The 22027-nt window shown below is 42.7% G+C and overlaps 1 protein-coding gene and 1 long non-coding RNA gene across 26 annotated transcripts in view; one reads left to right on the top strand and one right to left on the bottom strand.

The window, feature by feature from the left end:
- Window positions 1-22027, bottom strand: part of Dlg2 (discs large MAGUK scaffold protein 2) — a 2073609-nt gene that overhangs the window by 239516 nt on the left and 1812066 nt on the right. The window contains exon 1 of one of the 24 annotated variants that reach the window (XM_087586851.1): window positions 14838-15226. The gene's annotated coding sequence lies outside the window, so the exon portion shown is untranslated. 24 annotated transcript variants of the gene reach the window in all.
- On the top strand, window positions 6754-12668 carry LOC120097342 (uncharacterized). Of its 2 annotated transcripts, none has more exons than XR_015651860.1 (4): window positions 6754-6945; window positions 7140-7237; window positions 8337-8430; window positions 11986-12668. It is a non-coding gene; the product is annotated as an uncharacterized LOC120097342 (long non-coding RNA). The 2 variants fall into 2 exon arrangements; XR_015651859.1 differs by having other exon boundaries at window positions 6766-6945; window positions 8333-8430.

Genomic DNA, 22027 nt, shown 5'->3' with positions numbered 1-22027 from the left:
ACTGAAGGAGCTGAAGGGGTTTGCAATACCATAGGAAGAGCAACAATAGCAACCAACCAGATCCTCCCCCCAACACCCAGAGCTCCAAGGGACTAAATTACCAACCAAAGAGTACACAAAGAGGGACCCATGGATCTAGCCACATATGTAACAGAGGATGGACTTGTCAGACATCAATGGGAGGAGAGGTCCTTGGTCCTGTGAAAGCTTAATGTCCCAGTGTAGAGAATTGCCAGGGTGGGGAGGCAGGAGTGGGTGGGTGAATGGGGGAGCATCCTCATAGAAGCAAGGGAAGAGAAGATGGGATAGAGGGTTTCCAGAGGAGAAACAAGGGAAGGGGATAACGTTTGAAATGTAAATAAATAAAATATCCAATAAAAAAAATCTTCGAAGCTCAAGTTCCTCCCAGAGCTACAGAGGATCCCGTGTGATGGTCCAGCATATAACAAGCCCGTTCTTACTTTCGAGCTGGGGTTTGGCTAGCCCTCTGCTGCTGCTCTTGATCAGAGTGCCATGCCTGGTGTTATGGCCACAGCAGTCATGGTGAACTCAAACAGATTCTGTGAACCAGAATGTCTGGGTTCATATACCTGTCCCTATGGGAGTTGTCACTGGGGTTATCAAGACAGAAAGAATTGGGAAAACTAACTGCCTTCCAGAATAAGAATATACTGTTACAAAGGAACTGTGGCCCTAGAAAAATATAATTGGAAGTAAAGACCCTGGCTCCATCACAGAATGCTCACATTTAAAATTTTACAGAAAAGCACAAAAGTGTCTATTATTTTAAAAATAATTTTGTTCATCAAATATTTGATTTGAAACTGGATTAACATTTTATGTTACTAATAACTAGATAAAATAGATTACTATTTACAAATGGTTTCGTACTTTTTCCATGCTAGTTTTAAAATAAACAAACACACACACACACACACACACACACACACACACACACACACACACACACACACGTATAAAAACCTAAACTATCTTCTTACAGATAAGGACTCTGGCCCAGAGAGCTCTTTGGTCTCATCCTCACAGAACAATCTGAACCTGGTAGTTTTATTATTGCAGACAAAAAGTTCTCCTGTAAAGCACACTGTCCCTCAGTGGAGACACACAGAAAGCCAATTTAAGTTGAAGTAGTCAGAAAAATCAGAGATAAAACAGAGCTTATAAGAATTGAAATGGTAGGAAACTGTGCTGCAGAGGAGTGGAAGGCCATCGGAGGGAAATGCTTGGGGATGGGCAGGAGAAAGCTTTTCAGTGAAGGAAGAAGGAAATACTGAAATGCAGCATTCACATCCTCACATAATAGCTGGAAGACAGAGAGGGAGAGCAATCAGATGAGAGGAACCAGATGGCAGAAGGGCTCCATGAGCTGGGCTGGCGCACTGGTCTGTTTGGCAACTCAAAGACTGGCTTAGGAATGTGTTTTCAGAATTTAGATATCCTAGTTTTGTTCATTACGTTTTAGCAGCGGTTCTAATATACACTGGGAAATATGATTTTAAAAAGAGAGAAACGACAAGCTTCACAAGGCATAGTTTTGAAAACTTTCTATGGCACTATGGTGCTTATACCATCTGTACATCTGTAATTCTGCACCTGTCTCAGCCAACCGCTGGCCGTGTCCCAGGAGACCTGACATCACTGTTTTCTGACTAGGGCATAGAGTAAGTGCCAGCAGTTATGAAAGTGCAAAGATGAGGGGAGCATTGGCTCAAGTTGCATGCATTTTTCAGGCAGCCATTGGTTGGATGCTTCACCTTTCGAGTAGCAAGTTGCTGAGGTAGGCTGAAAGCACACTTTTAGTTAAGTAACAAGCTACAGGTCACACACTCAAACCAATTTGTTCCTAAAAACATATTCTTAACAAAGCATGTGATTGTGTACGTGACAGAAACAAGAAAGGAACTATTAATTTTTTTTAAAAAGTAACAGTTTAATGTTATATAAGATTAAGAAAAAGAATGTCTGAGCATGGTGGTGCACACTTGCAATTCTAGCACTCAGGAGGGTAAGACAGGAGAATCTAGGATCTAGACTGGCCTGGACTGAATAGGAAGGAAGGAAGGGACTGAGATGGGGAGGGATTTATGATGGGAGAAACATTGAATAAACAGAAAAGGAACTAAGGCAGACATGTACAGCAAACAGGGAGAAAAGAAACAGAAGAATAAAAGAATGGAATAGATAAAAACTACCGTGAGTAGACAATTTACTGAGGCTTGCCACATTTTTCCTATTATCTACATTAATAATTGTCTAACTACGTAATACTCATTAAACCTACTTCAGAGATAAAGAAACTAACACTACTAGGGATCAAGTAATATGTACACGGTGACAAGAATGATAAGTAACAGATGTGGGATTTGAACACTGAATCTTCTCATCTCCTAGGAGACTGCAGTGACCATCACTCAAACCCTATAGCAGACAAACTTCTCTAACATTAGTACTTCATCACTTGAAAAGTGGGGTATCCGCTATAAAATAACTGTATACAAGTTCATCTGTTAGCAGCTATCAATTTGGGAGAAATTTGAAAAGCATCAGTTAACTCACTGTTGAAAGTCAGAAGCCTAACTCTTGCCCTCTGTGACTGAGTTCAAACACTGAAATGTCTCATGAATTCTTGGTATTATGGACAAGAAATTCTCAAACTCACTGGATTCACTGGTTTTGTGTGTCAAACTGATATAAGCTAGAGTCATCAGAGAGAAAGGAGCCTCAGTTGAGAAAATGCCTCCATGGGGTACAGATGTAAGAAGAAAATTCTTAGTGATCAATAAAGGAGGGCCCATCCTATTGTGGGTGGTGACATTCTTGGATGGTAGTCCTGCATTCTTTAAGAAAGTAGGCTGAGCAAGCTATGTGAAGCAGGCCAGTAAGCAGCACCCCTCCATGACCTCTACATCAGTTCCTGCCTCTAGATCCTGCCTGCCCTGCTTGACTTTCTGTCCTGAATTCCTTTGGTGATGGACAGCAGTGGGGAAGTATAAGGTGAATAAACCCTTCTCTCTCCAACTTGCATTTTGGTCATGATGTATCACAGCAACAGAAAGTCTAACTAAGACACTCACCATGTATCAGTTACTTCAAAGACTACAATATTTCCTACGCATATGTCCAACTGACCATTTAGTGCATGCTATGCTTTGACTAAATCACCTCATCATTGAGATCATCTTTAGCAATAGAGCCTAAAAGTACAAACTACTTTCAGGTAGGTGATCCCGAGAACTGCCACCTGTCACTGGTACTGCACACTGCCCAGGACAATGAGAGAAGTCACATGTTGGGTTACAGCTACCTTTCAATAATGCTTGTCCCTATCTTTAAGACTGCCCTCCGTCTAATCCATTCTGGTCATGGAAAAAAACATTTTTTCCCTAATGTTGAAACAGATACTGTCTTACTCAAAACCACTTAACTGGTCTTAGTGCCTTCACACATCACACTCCAACTGAATATAAGATCCTTCTGTGATGAGGGTCCTCTCTGACTACCAGGTTCCCTCAGATACCTGTGGAAGCTCCAGCCTGTGGAACTACTCTCTCTTCACAGAAAGACTGAGAGTCTGGGCACTCTCCTTCTTTCCTAACCATTGTTCATTCTGTCCACTCTGCACGGCTGAGTTCTTGATCCTTCACAGCTCAGCCTGGCCTCGCATCTTGCGGAGCCTTCTTTGGCCATCTTTTCAAGGATAGGTTAGGATTTTTTTCCTGGCAGATGAGTAAAAAAATACCCCTTTTGTTATTTGTTTGTTTTGCTTGTTTTTTGAGACAGGGTAGCCCTGGCTGTCCTGGAACTCACTCTGTAGACCAGGCTGGCCTTGAACGCAGAGATCTGCCTGCTTCTGCCTCCCAAGTGGTGAGATTAAAGGCATGAGTCACCACTACCCTTAATGATCTTTTAACCAAAGTCTAGACAGAGACCCTGCCTGATTTTACTCTGACATTTGGCACAGTTCCTGGCATGTGAAATCACAGGTGCTTATTGAAGATTTTCTTAACCCTCCGTGAAGGTCTCAGTTCTGAAAGCTGGGGACATGGGGCTTTTTTATTTGTTTCCCTATTTGTCTTATGTGTTTTCAGAAGAAAAGCACATACCAACAAATTCCCAGTCAAATCTCCAAGCACAGAGACAGGAGAAGGGGAAGAACAGAATTGGGGGAATTGATTGCAATACATAAGACATCCTGGCATCAGGACTTCTTTCCCTTGTGCCCTGGCTTTTTCTTCTACCTATTCTGTGAAATCAATACCGGCTATCCAGCTTTTTGTTTTTATATATCCCTCTGGTAAGTTTTATAAGGAATCGATGACAAAAGCTGAGTGTTTCTTGCTTTAGATTTTCATATGTAGCGCTGAATATCTGAATTCAACATTTATGGATTCAACCAAACTTGTATTGAAACTATCAGGAAGAGGAGAATTGTTTTAAATGCATGCAGACATTATTCCGTGTTGTTATTCCTTAAAGAAAATAACATGGCAACTATTTACATAGTATTCGCATTGTATTAGGTATTGGTAAGCAATCTGAAAATGATTTAGGAGTCCATGGGAAGGGCTGGAGTGAATGCTCAGCAGTTAAGATCCCTTGCTGCTTTTGGAAAAGACCTGGGTTAAGCTTGCAGCACCTACACGGCAGCTCATAACACTGTAACTGTAACTGCAGAAACCAGTTCCTCTTCTGAGCTTCATAGGCTCCTGCATGGTGCACAGACATACACTTGGGCACACACATATATGCATGAAATTAAACAAATAGATTTTTTAAAAAGACGTATTTAAGTAGATAAAAGAAGTGTGGAGGTTCCTAAAAGTCAACACAAAACAAACTGTATGTGTGTTTACTGTTTATGCAAAATATATGAAGAGATATCAAAGAGATATCTGTGTGTCCTTTTTTAACAGCACTATTAATAAAAGTTAAGATGTGGAAATTAGCCTAGGTGTTTATCAACACCTGAATGGATAAAGAAAACATACAAAGGCATATCCAGCCACAAAGATGGAATCCTGCCACTTGCTGCAAAAGCTGGAGGGTAGTATGTCGAATACAATAACTCACACACAGTAAGGCAAGTACCACATGTTCTCTCATATGTGAAAGGCTAAAAATGGCAACTCAGATATAGAGCAGTGACTGCTAACAGTTCTGAGAGATAAGGGAGATGGTGACTATCAGGAGGCTGGATTTCATCAGTGCACACAGTTTGCACACATACAATATTCGTATTTTAAAAAGACACCGAAAAGAATGTATAGCAGAGTATGCACAAGCTACATGAGAACACTGTGCTCCTTGTAAAAGTGACCTGAGCATCTGCAAAACTGACGGAGGGGCGGGGTCACAGAGCCCATCCTCTGTGGGTCTCAAGAGGTGCTTGATTTTAATATGACCGATATATAATGGCCATGCTTGAATGCGCATGAGTTGTTGTCTGTCCTTTCCAAGTGATCTTTAAGGACACCAGAATATTTGGTCACACCCATTTTTCAGTCAGAAACCTGAACACTGAGAAGTCAGGCACGGGTGATTTTGTTTTGATCAGAGGGCAGAACACTTTGGAAAATGTCTGCTTCTTTTTCTAGTTCTGCTTTCGTCCTTTGAGCACAGTGCCGACTTCTCACACACTTCTTTGGATACCATATTGTTTGATAACGAGGTTTGCTTTTCCTACTGGACTTTGAGCCTCTTGTTAAGAGGACCTAGGTCTCACTTTTTTTCTCCCTAATTTAGAATCCAATATTTGCAGGCAAACAACAAAGCATTACTGATATATTTGTACAAGTTTCATGGCTACTGTGCCAATCATGTCCTTAGGTTTACTGTCAAGGAAACATCCTCATTGTGTCATTTATTAGAGAGAAATCTCAGCTTCAAAAGAAACAAATATTTTCTAATAACCATCGCCTCTCCCCTTTTGCTTCTATTAATCCTAGGCTCCACTTAAGTATCTTCAGTACCTTGTAGCTCTCATCTTTTCATGGAAGTGTAAAGTAACCCTCAATAGCAAAAAGACACCCCCTTTTATGTTACAGAAGAACACAATTTGCACACAGTTGGTCCCGACAATGACACCACCAGAGTGACAAGTAAATGCCATGCATTTCCACCAGGTTTAGATAAATCAGGTTTTGGCTTTTATTTCTGTAGTTGAAAGGCTAACTTAAATGTATTTTTTCACATGAACAAGCTCTCCTAGAAATAAATGCAATGCCAAATGGTCTGGGAACGAATGGGTTACTGACTGCACATCTCACAAGAGGCAGCAGGAGGTTTCATGGGGGCTTAGTCACGGGGTTCCATAGTAACACCCAGGGAATGAACAGAGAGGGAAAAGCAAAAATAAAAACAAAATCAACAGTTCAATTAGAGCAGACGGAGAAAAACACTGCATAAGCTAATTGATTATAGCTATTGTGACAGCTGATTACAGTGTCTGCCTGTAAAAACACAGGGGCGAAACCACAAAAACCCTCCTGGCACTGTTTGGCTGCCTTCACGAAATATCCTTCAAATGGATGATGTCATATAATTTGGCCCATTCTGGTAACAGAGTGAACCCATTGATGTGGCACTATAGAGGTAGGTCTGCTCTGCTGAACACAAAAAACTAGACAGCTTGACTGCCTGTGGTTTGGGATGTCCTAGGCTAGCCTGGTATGATGTCACAGGACTCTAACAGCAGAATCTTTGGGATAATGACTTCATAGTTAGAGACATTCCGGTGCCTACTGACCCAATGTTACAAGGAAGCATCCATGTCCAGGTGTTTCTTAGGGTGTGATTATCAGTTTGAGCTCAAACCCTCTCCCAAATTCCCTCTGGTATACATTCTGTTTAAGGAAATAAGACAAATACATCACTAAGCTTTGGGAGGACAGAGAAAGCATAAACAGAAAACGACAATGCAGCAAGGTAAACCCTGAGAGCTCTCTGGGGACATGGCCGAAAAGGGCAACTCACTACAAGCAACTAGGGGCAACAAGTCTTTGCAAATAAGTCTAGAACTGGACATCTAAAGCTATGTTTGTCAGACATACACAGAACACAGCACAGAAGCTGATGCAGATTCAATTCTTAATAAAGAACTGTATTACAATTCCCAACAGGAGGCACTTTCAATGCTGTGGACCAGAGGCACTGTGTGCTGAGCAAGAAACACTGTGCCAAGAAGGATCTATGTTCTGGAGATATGCTCTATGGCTCGGTAGGTCGTGGTAATGCACTGCTCATTTTAGCAAGGTGACTGTTGACAGAGCAGTCCTGAGAGTGTATCGAGAACTGGTGAGGAGGTGAGGTCTAGGAGACCCTTTGGGCAGCTGTTATAAAAACTGAGTCAAGATAAGTAGGGCTATCCTCAAAGATGCTATTACTCAGGGACTCAGAGCAGGACATGGTGGTACGCATCTTCAGTTCTGGTACTCTGGACGCAGAGACAGGTGATCTCTGTGAAATTGAAGCTAGTTTCAGGGCAGGCAAAGCTACACAGTGAGACATGTCTCATAAAACTAAATATTTAAAAAAAAAAGAATCAGGACAAATCATGTTCTAACACACCAGAGAGTCAACGTTGGGCCTTCAAAACTAGCCACTCTTTAGAAGAGTAAGAATGATGTTACTACCTGACGAATACAGTCAGCAGTAGGTTTGATCTTAGACTCTGGCACATACAGGCACCAAAGCAGTAGTTTTTAGCTTGGCCTGTACCTTGCTTGGGAATTAGAAAAGGCAGATGTTCAAACTTTTCCCCTGACCTAGTAAATCAGAATCCCTGGGAGGAGTTGCATTTCTTAAATGCTGCCCTCATATTCAGAACAGAGGACCTTGATCTACATTACAGTCACACAAGTACTGAAGTCTATGACTTGAATGCAAAATGTTGTGTCCCCATCCCCTGTTTCCCCAAAGTATTAAAGACTTGTTTTCTACCAGGTTGTGCTATTGAGAGATAGTTGGATCATGACCATATCAATGGCTATTAGAAGGGAGGATTTAGCTGGAGAATGTAGGTTATGAGGACAATTAAGAGTGCTTGCTGCTCTTGCAGAGGACCCCAGTTTGATTCCCAGCATCCATATTGGGTGACACACAACTGTCTGTGACTCCAGCTCCTGGGGATCTGACACTGTCTTTTGGCTTCCATTAGGTACATGCATGTTCATAATGCACATCATGTGTGCACACATATACCCTCTGCCCCACATACACAAATAAAAATAGTAAAAGCAAAGTTGTAAAAGAATGTATCTTGACTGTTGACATTTCTCCTCCTCCTCTTGTCTGCTTCCTGGTTCCCATGGAGTAAGCATCTCTCCTCCAGTACATCCATCATCACGCTTGTCTTGCCACAGCCCCAGAAACAGGGAAACTAACTGATTGTGAAACGAAACTTCTACAACTGTAAGTCAAAATAACCATTTTCTCTGGTAAGATGATTTTCTCTGGTATCTTGTAATGGAAACTGATTATCACAATGGCCTTTAATTGTTTTCTCAAAACACTTTACATATATACATCCACATAGGAACACACTGAAACAGATATAGTATTACAGTACAAGAAGCCCCTGCAGCAAGCTGACCTTTCCAGAGAAGGAATCTATCAACAGAGGAAGAGTGAATCTGGCTACCACATGTTTTTAGTGTCTTGATCCCTCAAGTTATGAAAATGTCTTTTCATACACCCACCCAAAGGGGAGATTCCAAAAGAATGTGATGGAGTGATTCTCCAGGATCCAAAACAATGCAAATCCATACTCATCCAATGACGTCAATAAGGACTTAGGAGAAAAACAGTTTCTAGCCTTAATCCTCCACAAAGTGACTGAGTAAATTTCTCTCAGCCTCCATATATGAATCATACTCTACAGAATGTGGTCAAGACCATCTTAGTGCAGCCACTGAGGTTCCCTGAGCTCCAGAAAGAGTGCTAGGACTAGAGAGGCAGATGGCTGCTGGCTGCATGGCCATGCCTCTTCAAGGAGGAGAACCACGCTGGGGTAATGCCTGAGGTGCTGAGAGGCAAAATAACCCATGTGCTTGCTGTGCAGGCCAGCCAGAAGAAGCACGAAAGCAGAAATGAGATGTTTCAATCAAGTTTGAAGAATTTTCTAAGAACTCAGAGGTGAAAGAGTGTGTTTGCCTTAAGGAGGAAGAGGAGAAGGAGGAAAAGGAGGAAGAAGAAAGAAAAGGAAGAGGAGGAAAAGGAGGAAGAAAAGGAAGAAGAAGAATAGGAGGAGAAGGAGGAAAGGGAGGAGGAGAAGGAGGAGGAAGTGAAGGGAAGAAAGACTTTAAAAGACATGACGAAAGTGGATAAAAGTACTAATCATGCAAGTCTGACAACCTGAATGTGATCGCATGATCCCAAAAACCCACACAAGAAGTCAGCTTTGATGGGCCCCAACTGTAACCCCAGCATGCCTATGGTGAGGTGGAAGGTGGAGACAGAGGAATGGTTTTTAAATCTCATAGGCCACCTAGCCTGGAGTACACGGCACAGCAGCAAAAGAGACCCTATCTCAACAAGGTAAAGGTGAGAACTGACTCCTGAGAAATGCTCTACGACCTCTACGTGCATGCTGTCCCACACACTCACCCACACTCTCACACACACAACTAAAATGAACTAAATTTAAAAGCCTTATACCCCCCCCTTCAAAAGAGATGAAGTTTCTCTGGGCTCTCAAGGTGCTCAAGAGCTTCCTATCCACTTTTGTTCTGAGCATTGTCCCCAAACTGAAGGACAACATCCCAGGCTGCCAGCTGTGCAGGACTGGTAGGTGGATAAGCACTACAGACATCAGGGAGCCTGATGAACTGAGAAGACTCCTAGGCTGCAGGAAAAGTGGCAAGAGGATCCTGTACCATCAGAGCTAAAAGAAAAACTGGTGTGGCAAGGAAGGTAGAAGGCAAGGCTACAGAGGGCAAGGAGCAGGAGGGTGAAGGGGCCGAAGGAGATTGAAATGGGTTCCAGAACATTGGTTTTTTGTTTTGCTTATTCGATTTCTGTTTTTCTTTTATCGCCTGATAAAACCTCCTTATGTCATATACAAATCAGTTGAAATGCAAGTGTTTTAAACACTTTAAACAAAAGTGTTGAAATGCAAGGCTGTGTGGAGTTTGTTTTGAAAATATACAAGATGCTTGCTTCTTGGTAATAGTCAATATATTGTCAATTACGTCATTAGATAACCTCTTCTGGATGGAATTTTCAATAACCACCAACTGCACGCTATAGAGCAGACGCTTTCGGCTTCCGTGGCCACTTAAAGCATGTTCTTGCTGGTGCACAGCATGTGATAGCTTTCTACAGGGACGGTAGCTGTTTCCACTCCAGTGTCTCTGCTGTGCTGTGTATGAAGTATTTGTTTAATTTTCTGAATTCTGTAATTTTGAAAGGAAACGGTTGTGACTGAGACTGTTTTGTTGACACTGGTGAATGCTTCTAACACGCAAATTCTATCAAGTAAACAAGACCGTCATCTACCTGCACCGGTGTCGGTAGCTACACTCTTTTCTACTTACGCCTGTACGTAATGTACGTACGGTCTGTACGAGATGTTACTTTATAGGCATGGCTGGTCTGTCTTGGTCAAGCTTCTCAAAAGCACCAGGAAAGAATCACAGCAGGCTGTAATGCCCCCTCCCCCACCTTATGCTCAGCAGACACTAAATTAAATAACTTAGGAAAGTTCAGAGCTAAGGACGCACAGACCCCAGCCTGAACCCATGGCCAACAAAAGCAGCTCGTGCAGTCACTATACAGCGGTTGCCTCCTGGCCTCACATCCACAGCCCATCCTAGAATGAAAGCTCTCTGAACTCAAGAGACTACTGTAAAACTTGGCTTCATCTTTAAGTCTATTATCAGCCATCCAAAGCTGCTTGTTTTTGTTGTTATTTGAGGCGAGACTTCGACTTCACGTAGCTCAAACTGGTCTCAAACTCACCATGTGGCCAAGGATTATGTTGATCTCCTGGTCCTCCTTCCTCCTGAGTATTGGGGTGGCAATCATGTACCACCACCGTGCCTGAGTTACAAGATGCTGGGGTTGCACCTTGATATGAACCTATCAAATCTATTACCTGGGCTACATTCCCAATCCTTCATTATCATTGTAGTTTGTGTTACTGGGTTTCAGAATGAGCAAAGGAAAGTCAGGGCAGCCTGTCTCATTCAAGACACTCATATTCAGAGTTCTGGAAAATGGACTGCCTCTCACGAAGGAGACATTCAAGGAGTCTACTTTGCCAATGGCATATACCCCACTCCCAGGAAAAGAAACCAGTCCAAACAGGATGCATGCTATAGCATCTCTCTGTGGGTTTAGTGAGATTAGATACTTTCAGATGTGGAAGACTGAGCAGTGAACCAGTGTCAGATAAGATAAGGAAGACAGCAGCTGGGCCTGGGCCATCAGCATATGAAACAGGAGTTCAATGACTTGCCCCAGTGGGACTTCAAAAGAGATGCTCTTATCAAGTATTCTGAGGTCTTGGGAAATGCAGCAAAGCTATCAGGGATAGGTTCTGTAAAACTCAGATTTATGTGTGTGTGTGTGTGTGTGTGTGTGTGTGTGTGTGTGTGTGTAAGCTCACCCACTTGCAGGTACTTACTATTTAACAACTGCAGACACATTTAAGTTTGTAGGACTCTACTATGCATGGATTTCCCAACTCAGGGTTTAGTTAATCCCAGTTCCTCACAATACTATTCAAGGGTCAGCTACAGAAGTGTATTAATTATGAGTGAGTGTTTAAAACAAAAACTTGCGCCTAGCACTTTGGTTCATCAAGTACTACTTAAAACAACAGGAGTATCATGATTGCTGACTCAGCAGCCAATTGCGTCCCAGCTTACTGATTACTGAATACCCGTTATTCGGTTCATATAGGAAAAAAAAATTACCAAAAACGTATGCTTTGCTTCCAACACAACATTTTTTTTAAATAACTAGCTGTGAGAGAGATTGTACTAAGCGAAATGGAGCGTTGCACCGTGGGAGTGTGAGATTCATAAAGACAATGGATTACTGAAGATGCAGCTGATCATGGGGATGCTGATGAGGAACTGCTAAAGACACAACTGACCGTAGAAATGCTTTTTGGGAAGGCCCAGCTTGTTTGGCTTTGAACTGGTGGGAGGAAAAGGGGGGAGGGAATGTGGATGGGGGACAAAAGACTGAGGCACAAATTTTATATACTAAAGCACACCTGGTTCTCCCAGCATCCCTCAGTGCCTACCTGGTATATCCTGCCCCCAATCTTGAACTTTCCAGCCCAGGAGTGGGTTGCCCTTCCCCCAGAGGCTCCTCCCTGTGTAATGCACACAGTTTGCTGGCTCTTTTGTCTCTGTCTCTGTCTCTCTCTCTCTGTTTCTCTTTCTCCCCTTCCCCGTCCCTTCTCCTCTCTCCCACTCCCTCCCTTCCTCCTTCTCTATTCCTCTCTCTTCTCGTTCTCTCTCCCTCTTATCACCCCTCTCCTCCTCTTCTCTACTCTTCTCCCTCTACGCAAGTGCCCTTTCTCTCTTTCTCTTCCTTCCCTACCCACCCCAACTCCCCCTGAGCACTTTGCTGGCCTCGGTCAGCAGTGAATTCACCAGTCCAAGAGCAGCTTTCCAATAAACCTGCCTTTAATCTAATCTAATCTGATTTGACTTGGCTTATTTCACCGGTGGCAGAGACGTGACCTATCACAGCTATACATCTGGAGGAACTCAGTCAACACAAACGTCGAACCATGAGGAAAGTGATCAGGATGAAAGGGCCGTAGGGTTCCTTAGGGAAATGCCATCACTTGGAATTAAAGGAACTGCTCCAGACGATTCTAACACGGAGAATATAAAGAAGGAAAAGGTTGCAAACTGACCAGGATGTTGAGAACAGTGTGATGCCGAGATGCAAAAAAACACGTGCTTGGCCATAGGCTCCATGGGCAACCAGAAGGAACAGGGACGTACTGAAGTACACTGCTGTCCGAAAGCTGAACCACTTTTGATATTTCTAGTATTTTAAACAATGTACCAAGAAAATGACAATTTTACTTTTTTTTGCAGTGTTCTATATATTTAAAAACAACAGCTTTTGATGAGTAAGCAAACAAACCCAGAACATCATAGTTCTGCCAATGAAAATTACAATGCATTTCCGTGGTCACGAGCACCAAGAATGAGAAGACAGGGCCCAACAGTTCATCTGTCTGCCCATCCCCTGTTCCTCCCTCCCCACACCAGGCTCTGTGGTCTGTCACATTAATGTTCAACACCTGTGATTAACTGTCCTCCCTTAAAAACGGTGCTTCGCTCAGGGCACCCATACAGAATTTCGCAGAGCTGTGGGAAGGGGTTTGATGAGGACTGGTACAGAGAGAAGAAAAGCCATACTGTCAGAGATAAGCTCCCTCAAGTCTGAGGAAAATCCTCTCTCCTGCCCAGCAAGTCTGCTCTCTCACCCCAGGGGAGGGTGAGGAGACTTGGGCTGGTTCTAAAACAGGTTACTAACTGCTCAGCTGTTATGCCAGATGCAAATTAACTACCATCAGAATGCAGAGACACAGGTTAAGGCTCCCTCTTAAAAGATTACACACACACACACACACACACACACACACACACACACACACACACACACACACAGACACACACACACACAGAAACTAGATGTGTTAACAAGTGCTCCTCTTAGCCATCTTGTGTGAATGGAATATTGGATGCAAACGTCCAAGTCTCCAAAGCCACGGAAATGCTTCACTTCTGGAGCTGTGCGTGGAACATGGGGGTACAGGAAATACACAGCCAGCTTTCTGAGCAGGCAGTGGTGCGAAGCCACCTGTATCAGAACCATCTAATATGTTACTATTTCTCCGTCCTAAAACATATTTGACTTTTTGTTTATGCTCTTTCCAGAGAGAGTGGGGGTGATGAGCCTGGAACGTGGCTACCCTTTGAAACACAGCTGTTAGGAGGTAGAAGTCTCTCCTTGGGACACCCTCTCTATCCTCCCATCTCAAAATTAAATAAGTTTATCCCAGAAAGACCAGCTGCCCAGCCCCACACTTGGACTCGAGTTTTGCTCTGTTTGGCAGTCATGAGGTTTTTACACAGGAGGTTTCTTTAGATTCTCACAAATCTACAAACTACGTTATCGTTTTGCAGTTAAGGTTGAGTTGGAATGAGGTGGGTTTCCAAGACGAGCTGGGATTGGAACACAGGTAGGATGACATGAAGGGACATTTTTAACTCCTAAGCTAGGATCAATTGCTGTCTGCAGATCTTAACCATAAAGTCCGAAATAATAGGATACCACCATGCTGTTCGGTATCCTAGAATCTAACTTTTCGCACATAACTGCTGTATTTAAATAACCACACAGAGCAGACACTGTCTCCATTTCACAGATAAAGCTGAAGGCAGTACAGTTCAGCGATTTCTCAGAGTTGCATTAGTTGATCACAGGTAACAGCAAGATTCAGCATTCAAGTCTATCTGGTTCTTTCAGACAAGTGAGACTGCCTTTCTGCAACACAACTAGCTTGTCTCCTAAGGAGGATCTGACTCCACTTAAACAGACAAGAAACAAGCAGCCGCTCTGAAATCAGCATGGACCCAGGCGTTTCTGGAACCTGTTTAAATCTGCTGCTAAAGTTTCACATTCTTAAACACCAAGTCCCCCTCCCTTACTCGCGCGCGCACGTACACACACACACACACACACACACACACACACACACACACCCCTGTTCACACACACACACACACACACACACACACACACACACACACAAGCCTGTTCACACACACAGCGAGACTTACTGTGAAGAGACCACTGGTGAAGCAAACTCCCCCACAGTGGTTTGGGGGCTGTTGTGTTGAGACGGAGGAGGAACTTCAGGGACTGTTGCTTTCTCAGAACACAGACGGCAACAGACAGGATCACAGAGAAGCAGCAGCTGCAGCAGATGCCTGCACGCAGCAAATGCTGAGAAATGGGAAGGGCTGCTGTTCTGGGAAGGAAAGGAGGGGGTACTGCTGTGCTCTTTGCATCTCAGTGGCAGTCGTACCCTCAACCGGGTCTGTCAGGAGCAAAATGTCTGAGGAAAGCAGCTCGGATCCCACACCAGAGAGCCCTAGACAGTTTCAGTGGGTTTCAGCATAGCAGGCAGCTGATGTCAAACTCTGCTGAGTGACGGTTCCCTCGCCGTGCAGCTTCACGGCGGTGGGCGTGGAGACTCCACCCGGCCGCACACACCTGACACTCCGGAGCTGGCCAAAGCCTTTTAGGAGTGCAGCGGGTGGGGCCACCCTCCCACTGTCGCCACAGAGCTGGTTTGAGATGTTTTGCAACAGGAGGAAAGGACCAGTTTCAGAAATGGAAAGACTCTCTTTTGCTAGCAAGTGGGCTTATAAGTGAGAAACTAGTTACCTCCTAGGTGTTAAAGGTCCACTCCCCTCCTCTGTCCATCCGGTCCCTTTTGCTTCTTCTTCTTCTCAGAAGGAAAAATCCTCGGGGCGGGGGGGGGGGGGGGGGGGAGAAAGAGAGAGAGAGGGGGGGGTTTAACCCCCTAATCCCAGCTCACCTCCTAGGACTCTGGCTGTTTTTGAAATTCTAATACTGAAGTGTGGGGAGCTGTCTGTCCCCTTTTAGAATGGACACGGTAATAAACATTCCTGAGCTAGTGTTAATTGGTCACCTGGATGACAGGAACCTGAGGGTCCCCTCAGCCAGGAATGCCTGCTTCCATCAGCCTGAAGTGAGTAGGGCATTCAAAAGAGAGGAAAGTGGAACTTCATTCATTTCATCCGTTTTCTGTGAGAAAACCGTGTCGCCAAACTAAAAGAATCCATCAACCTGAGATTTTAATTCACTCCCTTCTTTCGGTTTGAAGTAAGCCATCCAATGCCAGTTCAATACCCCGTTGTTCCTACCTTTTCTCTGTATTTGTTGTTGTTCCTTCCTAAAAGCATTTTCAAACCATGCTTTATAAAGAATTTGTGTTTTGACTGTACAGTTTATGCATCTTTTGAAGTCTAGAGTAGTCATGCAATGATTGATTGAGCGTCTAGTAAGTACAGCCAGACCCCTCCCCCACAAACACCCCTAACAACACACACACACACACACACACACACACACTCACACACACACACACTCATACACACACACACACACACACACACACACTGAGCACTGGTACAATCCAGTTGAATGTGGCCCTGCTTTCCTGCCCTCTCTGTTGCTACTCAAATCAGATGTTGTGGTCACCATGGTGACACCACCCACCTGTTCTCTCTCTTTTATTTATAAAACTTAAAGTGGACTGTGTCGGTTAATTTTTTTTTTTTAAAGTGAAGACTGAAACAGTTCAATCAAACTTCCCTGACAAATGAAGTAATTTCATATAAATATTTTATTTAAAACAATTCTAAATGTGTTAGTTTAGACATAATGTATCAGAAAAACACAACTGACAATTAAAATCTGTTTAATACTTAGGGACTAAACACCCCAAGCATTCTTGGGGATAAAATAAGGTTTAGTTTCTACTAACTGATCTTAACCAAGTGACTGAGTGATAAGATCCATGGCTCTGGAGCCTCCAGGGCTATTCCTAGGGTGAGCAAATCATTCTGGACTTGGGGTTGTAGAGCTCTGTGTACATTTCCCTTATTACACACAAAGAGATTTGGAGTAAAAACAGTTAAGAAAAACAAGCTTCTTTCTTTTGAAAAATGGTTTGCTTTGCAGCCTCATGCATTTCTATATTGGACTTCAGCCATTTTCATACCCCTCCCCCACCTTTCATTCATTCTGTTTCCTCTCCCACTGGGACCGTCGCAAAAAGTCCCACCCCTCCATCCATGTCTTCTTTGGGACTTTACTGAGCCCGGGGCGGTAGATTAGCCACTGCAGCAAGAAAACCACTTGTTGGGAGTTCTTCGCTCTGGTGTGCATTTTGGACTCAAAACATGGGTGGCTGTAGGTGTATGAATTTATTGCTAGACCTTTATTCCATTGATCATGTGTCTGGTGTTGTGCCAGTGCCATGCCCTTGATGATGACGATGATGATGACGATGATGATGATGATGATGATGATGACGACGGCAACGACGATGACGGTGACGACGATGATGATGGGCCTGAGTATCAGTTACAGGGTCAATAAGTACTGAAACACCAACAGTACTGTGCATATTAGCATATAAATTACGGTGGGTACAGATATAGAAATAGAGAGGATGAGGAAAACATCACAGTGGGATTAGTGATCAGCATTAGGTGGCTAGATAAGAAGTAGAGAAGGGAAGACATACATTAAATGGTAGAAGTGAAGGAAAAAAGTTGGGAGGGGGCAGGATGTGGGAGTTTAGTTAAAGGTAGACTGAAAAGAGATGGGGAAGGATATGTACTGAAATAACATCATCTCAGAAGGTTGAGTCACAGAGACTCTAAACTAGGGCAGCCTGTGTTCTTTTGAGAGAGGAAAAAGATGGGTGATAGGGTATGAGGAGGGAAGGGGGGTGTGACTAGTGAGGGACCAAGGTAACCTGCTGCAATGATCTTAGATATTAAATAAGAAAAAGCTGTAGACTGTGCGGGACAGTAAGAGTTGGATAGAGAGTGGGAGTGGGGGCATGCTGACAACTGACCAACTCCCTTACCTGGTGATGGTCAGAGTCTCATTGCAGTCTCAAATAGCAATTGGGAATTGAGGTATGAGTGTGCCCCATATCCTCAAATGGTCAACCAGAGCTGGCATGAAAAGTATGAGTATCAATGTGTGTGTGTGTGTGTGTGTGTGTGTGTGTGTGTATGCGCGCACACACACACACACACACACACACACACACACACACACACACACACACACAAAACACACGCAAGCTTCTTTAAAGCAGTGTTACCTCCAATCATAGTTCTTGATGCTGTGGGAACATGCTAAAAGCTGACACAAACAGGGTGTAGAAAGCTAATGAATTCCTGCAGAAGGATGGAGGCTATACAATTACAGACCTATGGATTGATTTTCTCTGGTAAGCTCAAGTTATTTGACCACCATTATGAAATCAGTTAACTACAAGTAAGAGTTGATCTCTAGGGCAGGTCAGTTATTGTAGATTGCATGTCAAGCTGCCTTAAAAAGAAACACAGCAGTCAAGCGCTTTTATTACAAAGCGCTTCTCTTGAGGCATTCTGACAGCATTGCCCCCTTTGGCTCTCATAAAACACTAATGAACCCTCCAGATTAAACCCTCCCCTGACCACTCATGTATATATCACTTAAGACAGGCATCTTGCTGCTTCCCAATCACTAACATGAATGGAAAAGATGCAGTTAGATGTGGTTGTGGTTTTCTGTAATCCCAAGATGGGAGAATAAAACAGGAAGTTTGAGGTCATTCTTCATTAGCCTGACAGAAGCAAGAGGAGGAGGAGGAGGAGGAGGAGGAGGAGGAGGAGGAGGAGGAGGAGGAATGAAACTCACAAAATAGTTATGCTATATTGCAAGTAACTCTCGCTAGCTCCATTACTTGAGTGGAGAACTTCTATTTTTCTAGCATGTGGGGACCAAGACTGGATGTTTCCTCCTTTTCTTGAGCTTGGGATTCCGAATTGTTTTTAACGAAGTAACAACAGTAGCTCCCACTTTCAATCAGAATAGGCAGATTTTCATAGCCACCGCATAGAGAATCTCAGGCAACCCAATCAGCAAGTCAAACTACTCCCTGGAGACAGATTTAGCGGGTGAGATGCAGAGTCCTCTGAAGAGGTGGAATGCCGCAGTAATTGCCAGATCACAGCCATCATGGGGAAAGGTCTTTTCCCACCTTCCAGGGTGAACGTGGTTTACAGGAACTAGTTTACAGTAAGCTTCAGTGAGAACATTGGTCCTATAACTGATGTAAATTCTGGAAGCCAGGATCACTCAGTGGCTTCTCTTCCTTTCTTCTCTGCTGGTTGCCTTTTACTTCAAGATGCCCTCAGGATTTCCTTGTAGATCTTCAAAGTCCTTCACTTCCTCTTGGATTCAGAAATCTTTCAGAATCTACTATTTTATTATTTTATTTTATTATTTTATTTTATGAGGCTGAGTGTCACTATGTCTTCTTGGCTGGTCTAGAAGTTACTGTGTCCAGGCTGACCTTGAATTCACAGAGATTGCTTGCTCTGCCTCTGGAGTGCTGGAATTAAAGGTGTGTGCTACCATGCCTAGCCCAGAATTCACTGCTTTTCATGCCAAGTAGGATGAAAATGATGGAGGAGGCAGAGTGATGAGCTATAAAAACGTTGCTCTGAATTAAAGCTTCAGACTGGGGAATATGGAGACTTGGTTTAAAACCTACCTTTGCCAAATTCAGCTGGGTAATTTTAGTCAAATCATTTTTTTTTCAATCTGTCAAACTTTATATTTAAGGGAATCAAGAAACAGAAAATGTTCTGGAAAGTTTAAAGTTTACTATGAATGGCAAATATCACAGAAGCATTGATTAGCTAAAGTAATACTGTAGACTAGAGGTTTTGGACAAACTAATAAATATTAAAAGAACATGGAGCCTTTGATCAAGTCTACCTAGTTATATCAATCTAGGTAAGAAATTTCAGCTTGAACCTCAATTCTCTAGTCAATAAACACCCAATCCCACCATCCTACCTCCAGTGTGCTTCTCTGCTCCATCCAGATCTTTCTGATGTCACTGGTGTCATGCAGGCCCTCTCTCAATGTGCCTCCTGTCTACTACTTTACTTTCCTTGCATGTCAGAAGCATTTTTCCAAAACTGCTCCTTTGGTCTTGTATCCCCTCTGCTGGACTTCCTTACTGATTACCTATTAACTACAGCACCAAGCCCTGGTTCTCAGTCAAGAACACCTACAAACTTACAAACTTGATATACAGAGAAGATGACATCTGCTCTTACCATCCTCTTGGAAAACACAAGGATGCCATACTGACGACTTTTTCTTTGTTTAGACAGTTCATTTATTCTTATAATACATACTCAAACACTGCTGCTTCTGGGAGTTCTTCTGAACTTCCCAACTCAAATTAAGTCTCACCTTCTGATTCCCACAGTATCCCCAGCAACATTTATCACAGTACCCTGGGATACTTGGGATCCTTCTTTGGCTGAAGGCATCACTAATGTAACTCTCTAACATTTTTTGGCAACTTGGTTTTAATAAGCACTGAAGAGACATTTCTGATTGTGCACAAGTATTTCATAGAAAAGTTTCACAGGTGAAACATACATATTATTTTCATATGTACTTAAAATATGCTTAATAGCAACCAATGAGCAAATTGTTAGGGGTTATTGATTTGTCATTCAAATTAATGTCTTACTAGCATTTATTGAGAGCTTTAATTTGGCATGGCTCTGGAAAGTTAGGTGCCATATGGCATTTGGTTACATTACCAAATGTTTTTATTTTTTCTATTGAAATTATTTTATTATTATTCTTCCTATACCTTAAAACACTTACTAGTTAGCCAGATATCCAAGATCAGCTTCATGTGACAATATACACCTGCTCTGGAAGGCATTTTTCTCCCTCAGAAGCAAAGTCTTTTGGAGACGTGGCAATTTTCGGAATTCTTAGGAAGATAGACTGTCAATCAGACTGGACTGGCAAGCGGCTTTGTAGTCTTCAGTGACAGCATCAGACACATGATTCCTCTCTACAGACTGCACCGATTAATAAATAAAACAAGGACCTCAACAATGAAAGCCTACTCTCTATGATTTATTACTTTTTTCATTGCATCTACTTTTAACAATGAGGCTGCTCTCCAAAGTGTCTGTTTATTCCTTAACATATTTCTTCAACAAATAAAAAGTCATAAAAAAATCATCTAAACTTGAATGACACCTTTGTTTATTTCAAAATATACAAAGAAGATGGCACTGTAAGGGTGACTCAGGGTGCAGAGAAGTAATGTCAATGTAACCCAGTGCCGGCTAACTTCTTCCCTATGGACAGTCTCCAAACATCTGGGTAGGACAGAATTTGGGACACCATGGTAGCACAATTTGAAAATATCTACATAAGCCAAGAGGCAAAAATAGCTCATCTGCAAGCTATTATCATTTTCTTAGGAGAAACAAAGTGTGTGCACACGATCTCCACTTCTCTAATTAAGTGATAGGCCACAGTGCAATGCAACAGTCACATCTGCGTGGATGAAAGCAAACCAGTGAGCTCAGCAAAGCCGTGCTTCTGAGCTAGAAGTTTAGAAGAGATGCTATAATCTACTGAAGTTTCTTTACGTCCTAGGTTCAGGATTGGAGGTTGTTAATGAAAGTCTTTTATTAGGTGAATTATTATGGCATTATCTTTTACTATAGTCTCATGGTTGCCTAAGAAACGCACACATAATCATAAAGGAGAATCAGATGGAGGAGAAGAAAACCAGAGACAAAAACCCGAGAAATTTAGTTTTGAGAAAGTTGCTTGGGTCTATGTTTTTAAACCATGCTTTGAGGAATGGCACAAAACTTCCTACCCCTTCAAGTTCAGTTTCTCTCCCTTTCTTTAAAATACATAAGTCATGTTTTCTACTTGAGATGCATCTCAAGTATCAATATGTTCAGCTGCAAAGAACAAATGTGTGTAATGTCAGGAGACTGTTGCCGTCTGAGTATGAAATGTGCCCTGAGGCCTGATGATCAGCTGGTGGAGCTAATCACCGAGAAGCAGCCATATCATGACAGCTGTGACCTAATCAATGGACTATCCATACCAATCATCTCTAACACACTGCATGAATTCCTTGTTTGGCTTTTTAAGGTCAATTACTTACCTTTCATGGGTAATTGTTTTCATATGTAATTAAAAGATGCTGACTAATAACTGTTGAGTGAATTAAGGGTTATTAAATTGTTATTTCAATTAATGTCTTACTAGTGTCTAATGAGGACTTTGATTTGGCATTGTAATGGAAGGTTAGGTGCCATATGGTATTTGGCTATGTTGCCAAATGCTTTTATTGTTAGTATTTTTA

Source organism: Rattus norvegicus, chromosome 1, assembly GCF_021556685.1.
Source record: "Rattus norvegicus strain SHRSP/BbbUtx chromosome 1, alternate assembly SHRSP_T2T, whole genome shotgun sequence".
Taxonomy (NCBI): Eukaryota; Metazoa; Chordata; class Mammalia; order Rodentia; family Muridae; genus Rattus; species Rattus norvegicus.
Note: the sequence above shows the minus strand (reverse complement) of the source record. Positions and strands in the feature narration are given on the sequence as shown.